A 10,374-nucleotide genomic window follows, 5' to 3' on the forward strand; every position below is an offset into this window, starting at 1 on the left:
AAGGAATTCTACGAATCCCTTGCATAGTTTGTTAGGAGTATAAACAACATTAACATTTATTTTACATGACGGTTTTACCGTGTGCATGTGAAGTCAATCACAGTTTTATGCTCTGTCTGTATGCGGTGATATAGAGCCTGGTTGTATTGTTGTTGTTTTTAATTTTAAAAAATCTGTACATGATGCATTCTGAATATCCTTGGCCAATTAATCCATATGGCGCATATAGAGATGCATTTCCATGCTGTTGTGCTGGTTTCTGTGATCATCAAACACCACTTTCTCTAGCTGCTGCAAACACAGGAACAGTGCCTAGGTAACTGCAGCTGCACTGAGGGGGGCAGAGAAGATATCTTGTGGTGCGAATTCATCTCTGGGAAGATGTGTGACAATCATGCGTGGGGGGAAACAATTCGGGTAAACTGAACCTTAGATGTACAACATGCATTTCTCAATTCCTACTGCTTTTATGATTCATTCAATTTTCTACACAGAGAAGTTACTTGCTTGTAAGACATTCAGTTTGTGGAAAGTGATCCCTTATTGTGCCAACTATTTACACACACACACACACACACAGAGTTCTAGTTTGACTTGGATCTGCACATTTGATGGCCTTAAAACAAACTTTGTATGTGTTCTTCTGCCTCAAAAACCACAGCACTATGAACACTTCTGGACACTAATAAACCATCTTCAGGGCTGAAGGAGACCCAGATGAGGCAGAACAGCCCCTGACTTGTCTTGAATTCTTCCCACCCATCACGCACATAATATTTTGACACATTTACTTGTCTTGTATTATTGTCACATCATATTCATGTCCCTGTCAATGGCTGCTGCCCACAAACTTGACATGGAGTTGCCGCATTTGATAGCATCCCAATGTCATTATGCCTAGAGTGATAGGAACATAGAAAGTTGCCTTATACAAATCAGGCCATTGATCCATCTAGCTCAGGATTTTCAGGCTGACTCCTCTCTCAGCCCTACATGGAAACGCCAGGATGGGACCTGGGAAACTGCATGCGAAGCAGATACTCTGACACTGAGCTGTGGCTCCTCCCCTATGGTTGGTGGGGTAGTGGTTAGAGTTTGAGATTGAATCCTGACAAGACAGAAGTACTGTTTTGGGGGGACAGAGGGAGAGCAGGTGTGGGGGACTCCCTGGTCTTGAATGGGATAACTGTGCCCCTAAAAGATCAGGTGCGCAGCCTCAGCCTGGGAGTCATTTTGGACTCACAGCTGCCCATGGAGGTGAAGGTCAATTCTGTGTCCAGGGCAGCTGTCTACCAGCTCCATCTGGTATGCAGGCTGAGACCCTACCTGCCCACAGACTGTCTCACCAGAGTGGTGCATGCTCTAGGTATCTCCGCTTGGATTACTGCAATGTGCTCTACGCGGGCCTGCCTTTGAAGGTGACCCAGGAACTACGACTAATCCAGAATGCAGCAGCCAGACTGGTGACTGGGAGTGGCCACCGGGACCATATAACACTGGTGCTGAAAGACCTACATTGGCTCCCAGTACATTTCTGAGCACAATTCAAAGTGTTGGTGCTGACCTTTAAAGCCCTAAATGGCCTCGGCCCAGTATACCTGAAGGAGCATCTCCACCCCCATCGTTCAGCCCAGACATTGAGATCCAGCACTGAGGACCTTCTGGTGGTTCCCTCACTGCGAGAAGTGAGGTTACAGGGAACCAGGCAGAGGGCCTTCTCGGCAGTGGTGCCTGCCCTGTGGAATGCCCTCCCATCAGATGTCAAGGAAATAAACAACTATCTGACTTTTAGAAGACATCTGAGGCTGCCCTCTTTAGGGAAGTTTTTAATGTTTGAAGTTTTATTCTGTTTTTAGTGTTCTGTTGGGAGCCACGCAGAGTGGCTGGGGAAACCCAGCCAGATGGGTAGGGTATAAATAATAAAATTTGTTGTTGTTGTTGTTGTTGAACTAGTACTAGGGAAAGACAGGTTCAACTCCCTACTTAGCTATGAAGTTGCTAGTCACAGCCTCTCAGCAAAACCTACTCATGGGGCTGTTGTGAAGACAAAATGCATTGCAAAGCGTTGGACTAAATGATTCTCAGGATCCCTTCCAACTCTTCAATTCTATTATTTTAACTCCGTGGAGAAAGCCTAGGATAATAACATCATAACTAAATAAAACAATAAAAAATAACTGTGCTTTCAGTTACAGGGAACTCCAAATATGAGAATGATGCTCGCCAATAGGAGCAGAATTTTTAGAAGGGATAACTCGGCAAATGCATGTAACATGCATTTTAGTAAGTACACGTTTTGGGCCAAACTCTGTTCCCAATTATATTAATAGGGATTCTTACTTTCAGCTGTGGGTTAGAGATACCTCTGTGCCTATTAAAACTCATTATAGTTTGTCTTTGTGCACTTTGCTCTCCATTATTATTATTTTAATTTTTTTACATTAAAATTGATTTTGGGGGGGGGGTAATCAGTATCTCTTATTAACAGTGAACAGTGTGGTCCATGTTTAAATGTCCTGGCTTCTGTTCTCAGCACATGAAGTTAATGAATTAAGGAACAAAAAGAGCAAGGACCTCCTATGACTTTTATCAAAATTCTATTCCAAAGGTTGATATAAAGTTCAAATTGTGAACAGACCATATTATCATTAAGATGAAATATTTAGTGACACTGTATTTTGAGGAGTTATCTTTTGATAGTAGTCCACCGTGACTCACAGGTGACAGGTGCTGAAGAATTCAGTCAATAATTTAAAAGGTACTTCTCGTTTTTCAAGCGAAAAGGTCAAAAAGTGCGAACTTTTATGAGGCTTTGTCTGATTAAGCAAAAGTATAGTGTAATTTAGCATCCTGAACAAATGCTGTAAGAGTTTAATAATTGAGACTGAATCTTTTACAATAAGCTGCTCTTGAAAACTTTAATACGTTACTAGCAAATGATCAACCTTGGTGCCCTACACCAATGAATTAAATGAATCTTTGTCCTGCAGACAACAGAAAATTACCTTTTTTATTTGACTGTAATGTTCTTCAGCAATAATACTGTCACAAATTACTGCTACTAATAATACGTTTCAGTCTTCCCTACAGGATGGTTGCAAGGAGAATGGAAGGTTGAAAAGGAATTATGGGACTTGAAATTGACTCTTGTACTATTTTCAGACTAATATTGAATGTTGAAATGTATGGAAGATCTGGAATATTTGGGGAGTTATTCTAATTCCAAAACCAGCATTCAAGTCCAACAGCATTTATTTATCAAGAAGTTAGAAGACAAATACAAAGTTTGAGGTAGATTTTTAGAGTTGGCTAAGATGTGACCTGGTGAGGGGAAGGTTACAGCATGATGTTTGATTTCTGTTTGATTTCTGAGTCCAAGGCTGTGGCTATGGGATAAATTAGGACCTCTTGGGGTGTTAATGCTGTGAACTCCTCCATCGTATGTTCAGATTGTATATATATATGTGTCAATAAACCATATATCATTAAGACACCACAGCTCCACTGTGCCTCATTTCCAAAAGGAAGCCAGAACTCTGGGTAAGTACATGGAACCCCTGAAATCTTGCACCACTCGGATATCGGGTTGGCGTGCAACAATATTGTACTATGCCATACAATCCACTTTTGCCAAGCCTAACACTTTGAAACTTGTCAGCCGTTCAAAATTGTACACCAATCAGAAACTCACTCAAGGTCTACAAAACCATCAATCTGCCCTTTCGTCAGGTATCATTCCACAAAAGGAGTCTTTGGTTTTGTGAATATATTCATGTTTGCACATTTCTTGGGAAGTATTGTTGATATTTTTAATGTCATTCATTGTGAGTTGTATGAATTTGAAGGATGAATAAAGAATGTCAAAGAGGGAAAGATTAAATAAACAGGACATTTTAAGAAGCAACATTCATCGGAAGCAGAAATGTCCCAGTACAGCACAGTTGTGTTCGTTTGCCTAGAGATTATTTTCTTTGCTCAGGTAGCCAAAAAGGGGGGAATAATCCAAAAGGTCTGCAAGCAACTCATCTGTCTACTTGCAATTTAGGAAGAGACTTTTGTTCATTTGATATAATATGAATGAAAAACCGACATTGGCTGGAACCAACATTTATATCACCTTTTCATTCATTAACAATATTAACAACAATCACATTCATATCAGTCCTGCAAGGGAGACTCAAAGGCAACTTCAGGCTCCTGGGTGAAAAAGGATCCAAACCACTTTTGAAAGTGACCTTTGGTGATCTTCAAATAAGAAACACAATACTTTTAAAAGAGTGATGTTGCCATGGTGAATAAAAACCAGTATGTTTCATTTGCTTAAAAGTCAAAGGCTTGTAATAAACTCTTACTGTTTTACATGCTGCTATTCAGATTTGGCTTAGCAATAGTTTGGCTGTAATAAATACATACAGCTGGATCCTCTTCTGTTGTTGAGGAAATAAAAGAGTACAGTTTCGGTTTGCCCAGTCATTGGGGACACTATTACAAAGCATTACAATGCCAGACTTTACCCAATTCAGCTGGATTCCACCATAATCTTGTATGTGGTCAACAATTCTTGCACATCTCAAGAATACCCCCACAACATTCTTTCCTTAGCAGCTTCAGAAAAATGAGCAAACATCACCCACTGGAAATTTTAACATTGAAAATCTTTTACCTACTTATCACCTTCTAACTATTTAATACGAAAATGCACTTTCTGAATGTCAGTGCTACTGCAAATCAGCCACACACCCAGTGATGGATTTACGTATAAGCTAAACAAGCCCCACTCTTAGGGACCCACTCTTTTGGCCCCCCCAAAAAAAAATTAACGGGGAAAAACCTGGATGTACATTTCCAAAATATAAGATAAAAACAAATAAAATAAAACCTACATACAGCAACAGTGCCAAATGGCTTTAGATACCTATTAGGTCCATAAATTACCATATAGCGTGTATCCAAAAACAAAAAATAGAGACAATTTGTTGTTGACAAAGGACAGCTGGACATATAAAGGGCCCCGTTGTCAGGAGATCGTCCTACACTCGAGTAGACTCTTCAGTAGCTTAGGGCCTCATCAACCCTAAATCCAGCCCTGCACACACCCCTGCAAGACTATGTGATAGGAGGAAAATGTCGATTAGATTATTTGAAAATCAGGACTGGATCTTCTTTATACCAGCAGCTTGAGGTGGAAATGAAGTGATAGAATCCTGATGTCATAAATAGCAGAGTTCAGACTCCCAAGTGGGGTGCCATCTTTTTTATGATCCACAATATGGAAAGAAAGAGAGAATGAAAGAATGAAAGGAAAGAAGGGGGGAAAGAAAACAATCCTTCAGTTAGAAAGGTAGCACAGCAGGGGCAAAGCTGAGGTAAAATATTTCCCCTGTTTTGCTCATTTTCTACTTGCAGGGAATTTTTATGTGGGGCAATACAGAAAGCTCTCCTTTTTTACAATCTAAAGTTGTAGACTTTACTTTGCTACCTCAGGTTTGTTACATTGTACATGCACACTTGGCCGAAACTGACATGTTTGAGTGTAAACAGTTGGGAAAAAGCAATACATTTTAACACTTTTCAACATCTGTTTCAAAGCGAAATAAAGCAGCTAAATTGAATTTAATAATCTCTCTTCCTTCCTCTTCTTTTGAACAGATTAGACACTACAGGCAGCCATGTGGTTTCGATCTGGCCTGGTATTTCAAGATGCAGGCGAATTCATTGTCTCTGGCGCATGTTCCGAATAAATCATACTTACTCGTTGTGTAGGAGGGGAGCAGATCTGTCAAAACAGCTCCAGATTGGCATGTATATCGTATGCAATAGCAACAGGAGCATAAAACAGAATAAATATCCGTAATGTAGCATGCATACATGAAAGAGGTGAAAGAGGAGAGCACAAAATATGGTCTGAAGCTCAACGTAAAAAGAACTAAGATCATGGCCACTGGTCCCATCACCTCCTGGCAAATAGAAGGGGAAGAAATGGAGGCAGTGAGAGCTTTACTTTCTTGGGCTCCATGGTCACTACAGATGGTGACAGCAGTCACAAAATTAAAAGACGCCTGCTTCTTGGGAGAAAAGCAATGACAAACCTAGACAGCGTCTTAAAAAGCAGAGACATCACCTTGCCGACAAAGGTCCGTATAGTTAAAGCTATGGTTTTCCCAGTAGTGATGGATGGAAGTGAGAGCTGGACCATAAAGAAGGCTGGTCGCCAAATAATTGATGCTTTTGAATTATGGTGCTGGAGGAGACTCTTGAGAGTCCCATGGACTGCAAGAAGATCAAACCTCTCCATTCTGAAGGAAATCAGCCCTGAGTGCTCACTGGAAGGACAGATCCTGAAGCTGAGGCTCCAATACTTTGGCCACATCATGAGAAGAGAAGACTCCCTGGAAAAGATCCTGATGCTGGGAAAGATTGAGGGCACAAGGAGAAGGGGACGACAGAGGACGAGATGGTTGGACAGTGTTCTCGAAGCTACCAACATGAGTTTGACCAAACTGCGGGAGGCAGTGGAAGACAGGAGTGCCTGGTGTGCTCTGGTCCCTGGGGTCACGAAGAATCGGACACGACTAAATGACTAAACAACAACAACAAGCATACATAAGAAGAGTCCTGTTGGATCTGTGCTTTCAGTTGCCAGATACATGACTATCGAAAGCCCACAAGCAATATAAAGTGCTTCAACAATCTCCCTGATTGTGATTCACAGCATACTACTGCTAACACTGGAGACAGAAAATAGTAGGGGTGTGCTCTGGCTCTGTGTCTAAACTAAATAACAGGGGGAATTGAGGAGATTCTTCAGTCTCCCCTCAGCCCCCCAAAAAGGTCTGATCAGGGCCCCTACAAAGCTTCATGGCAATTCCTTTCTGTACTTTTCTGTCCTGTATTTCTTATATATCTGTATGTTTCTCTGGGTTTGTGGGTTTTGCAAGAAGTGAGGCTGTCCAAAATGTTACCTGAAGACCCTACAAGTGTCCCTATTTTCCAGGGACAGTCCCAGATTTATAGAAGCTGTCCCAGTTTCTGATTTGATCCTGGAATTCCCCCCTTTTCCTTAGAACGTCCCTATATTTATCAGAGAAATGTTGGAGGGTATGAAGTTATGTGACCCCCCCGAGCCAAGGAGATAAGTAACTATACAACCTTTAGAAGACATCTGAAGACAACCCTGTATAGTTTTATTATGTTTTTGTGTATGTTGGAAGCCGCCCAGAGTGGCTGGGGCACACCAGTCAGATGGGCGGAGTAAAATTGTTGTTGTTGTTGTTGTTGTTGTTGTTCCCTATTTTCAGAGAAATGTTGGGGGTATGTGCCTGCGAAGGACTGAAGAGATCTGGGGTGATGGGGGTTTTGTTGTTGCTGCTGCTGAAGCACAACCACATACCTTGCAACATCTTTCTGATGAAAATAGGGACGTCCTGTTCCATAATTATAATAATAACAATCTGGGTGGCTTCCAACATATATAAAACCATAAGTTTCTATCAGTTTTCAAAATTGTATGCATGCATCTATTTTGGCTTTGTGAGAAGTTTGGTAGTGGTCAAAAGGGTTTATATTTTACTTTTACCCACTGTGTAGAGGGAGATTAGTTTTCTAAGTTTATTTAGCCGTATATATTTTTTGGAACAGCAGTGGTTCTTTAAAAGTAGCATTCAGTGACAGAGACAACGGAATGATCAAGAGTTTGTCTGTTCATTCGGTTTTTTAAATGGTCTACTTTTGCCGTTGCAGCCTGGAGTGCGGTTCTGAAATGGAAAACTCTTTCCTTGGTTGTAATTACTTGTCATGAAAGCTCAATGTCTATTTTTTTTGTTTTTAACTTGACTGTAATTCCAGCAGCCTTAATTTTAAATGATTTAAGTAATTATATTATTTCATGCTTGGCAGTTGCCATTCTATCTTGTGGGAATTAGGCAAACATCACCAGATCCAAGCGTTTAATCATCTTCATGTCTGAAGGCGTTTAAAGGGCAGGTTCAGAAAGTTTGTCAAATGTCTGGCACTACTTCCATGCAGCTCCAGCTTATCAGTCTACACATAGGTAGTTCATGCATACGGCAAAGCGTTAGTAGATAAAGGCAACACACCTATTGTTAATGCTGCTGTTAATTCCCAAATGTCCAGGTTCTTGGCTTTATATCTGCATTGCCAAGATAAGTGTGGCCTGTGTGTCAACCCTTCCCCAAAAGCCAAGAGAAAGAAACAACTTTGTCTAGCCAGAACTGTTTACAGGATAAACAAGCAGTTTACAGCTTCCCACATAATGTGGAAGGCACATCAGAGGCTGGTTGTTATACAATAGAGGGAGGAAGTTAATGGAACTGGATCAAGGAAATTACTATAACTCAGCACTTCATAAAAAGTGCAATTTATCACTAATTAAAAAAAAATGGAAACTTTTCTGATAAGTTAACAAAAGGAAAATGTAGACCTTGAATTGCCGCATCAGGATAAATCAGTTCTGTCAGGTTAATATAGCTCCGAAAGCCAAACCTTCTAAAATTACAAAAGCTGCAATTGCACTGTGCATTTCTACCTGGAACACAACCAATAAGAGCTCTGTGCTTTAATGGGCCCTGACAAGACAAGCATGACATCACCTCTTAAAGTGACAGCTTTATTCATTTTACCATTGTATGGTATTGATTTCACATGCAAAAAGTAGGCCACTGAGTGCTTTATATGTGCCACACAGAGAAAGTCTTTTCCAAAGATGAAATTATCTTTCCTTTTTCCTTTCCTTTCCTTGTTCCCCTGTCCTGTAACAGGGTCTCCAGCACTTTATGATTTTACTTTTCGACATATATAAAAACCATTCACCATTCAGCCTTCCAAAATGCACACTAAGATCAGCCTGTAGGGATATTCATATGGAAAGAGACACATCATAAGATATTCTGAACCCAGATCATTTTGTTCTGGGTTCAGCCATAGTCTACAGAATAACAACTACTGTATGCTCTTACCATAACCTCAAAGTGTCCCTGTTTTCCAGCGACAGTCCCAGAATTACAAAAGCCATCCCAGCTTCTGATTTGATCTTGAAATGTTCCCATTTCCCCTGCCGGTGCTGATGCTGCCAGGCTTGGAGAATTTGCCCTTAGCAACAGCTGTGGCTGCAAGGGAGCATCCATTTGCCTTTCCATGACCCCTCCAGTGTCCCTATCTTCCAGGGACGGTCCTGGATTTGCAGCAGCTGGCCCAGTTTCTGATTTGATCCTGGGATGCCCTGCTTTTCCTTAGGGTGTCTCTATTTTCACTGGAGAAAAGTTGAAGGGTATGATAGGCTGTCCCTATTTACATTAGAGAAATGTTGGAGGGAACATCTGTATCTTCATCAAAGAAATGTGGGAAGGTAAGGAATAAGGTGTCCCATTTTCACCAGAGAAATGTTGGAGGGTATGAATGACCTCCACTGCCAGCATCCTACCTCAGGCAGCTCGTAGAGGCTGTTGGAGGAGAGGCAAGGTAGAGGACAGGCTAATAGCACTGAGCCCCAGACCCAGACCCAGGAAGAAGGAAGAGGGAGCAGAGAGGAACACAAAGATTCTTTTTTTAAAAAAAAATGCTTTGTGCGCCTGCATCTCATCTTGTCCCTTGCTAACATTTATTTATTGATGTGTTTTTCTTTTTGCAAATCTACCAAAGAAAAACATAAAATCAGGGTTCAGGGGTGGCACTCGCCCCCCCCTTCTGATAGGAAATGCTCTCCGGGGACTGGGTGTCAAAAATGGGGCATAGAGGAGGGTCAGTTGGGGGGCAGTGAGAAACGTTTGTATTTTCATCTGAGGAATGTTGGAGGGTATGTTATACTATATGTGCATACCATGTTGTTGTTGTTGTTGTTTAGTCGTTTAGTCGTGTCCGACTCTTCGTGACCCCATGGACCAGAGCACGCCAGGCACTCCTGTCTTCCACTGCCTCCCGCAGTTTGATCAAACTCATGCTGGTAGCTTTGAGAACACTGTCCAACCATCTCGCCCTCTGTCATCCCCTTCTCCTTGTGCCCTCAATCTTTCCCAGCATCAGGGTCTTTTCCAGGGAGTCTTCTCTTCTCATGAGGTGGCCAAAGTACTGAAGCCTCAGCTTCAGGATCTGTCCTTCCAGTGAGCACTCAGGGCTGATTTCTTTCAGAATGGATAGGTTTGATCTTCTTGCAGTCCATGGGACTCTCAAGAGTCTCCTTCAGCACCATAATTCAAAAGCATCAATTCTTTGGTGATCAGCCTTCTTTATGGTCCAGCTCTCACTTCCATACATCACTACTGGGAAAACCATAGCTTTAACTATATGGACCTTTGTCGGCAAGGTGATGTCTCTGCTTTTTAAGATGCTGTCTAGGTTTGTCATTGCTTTTCTCCCAAG

At 41.6% G+C, this 10,374-nt stretch overlaps 1 long non-coding RNA gene across 1 annotated transcript; it reads left to right on the forward strand.

The window, feature by feature from the left end:
- The first annotated feature begins 5,244 nt into the window (after window positions 1-5,244).
- LOC128412394 (uncharacterized) lies at window positions 5,245-5,762 on the forward strand. The gene is made up of 2 exons (XR_008330084.1): window positions 5,245-5,366; window positions 5,650-5,762. It is a non-coding gene; the product is annotated as an uncharacterized LOC128412394 (long non-coding RNA).
- Window positions 5,763-10,374: the final 4,612 nt, after the last annotated feature.

The sequence above is a fragment of the Podarcis raffonei genome, chromosome 4, assembly GCF_027172205.1.
Source record: "Podarcis raffonei isolate rPodRaf1 chromosome 4, rPodRaf1.pri, whole genome shotgun sequence".
NCBI classification, from domain to species: Eukaryota; Metazoa; Chordata; class Lepidosauria; order Squamata; family Lacertidae; genus Podarcis; species Podarcis raffonei.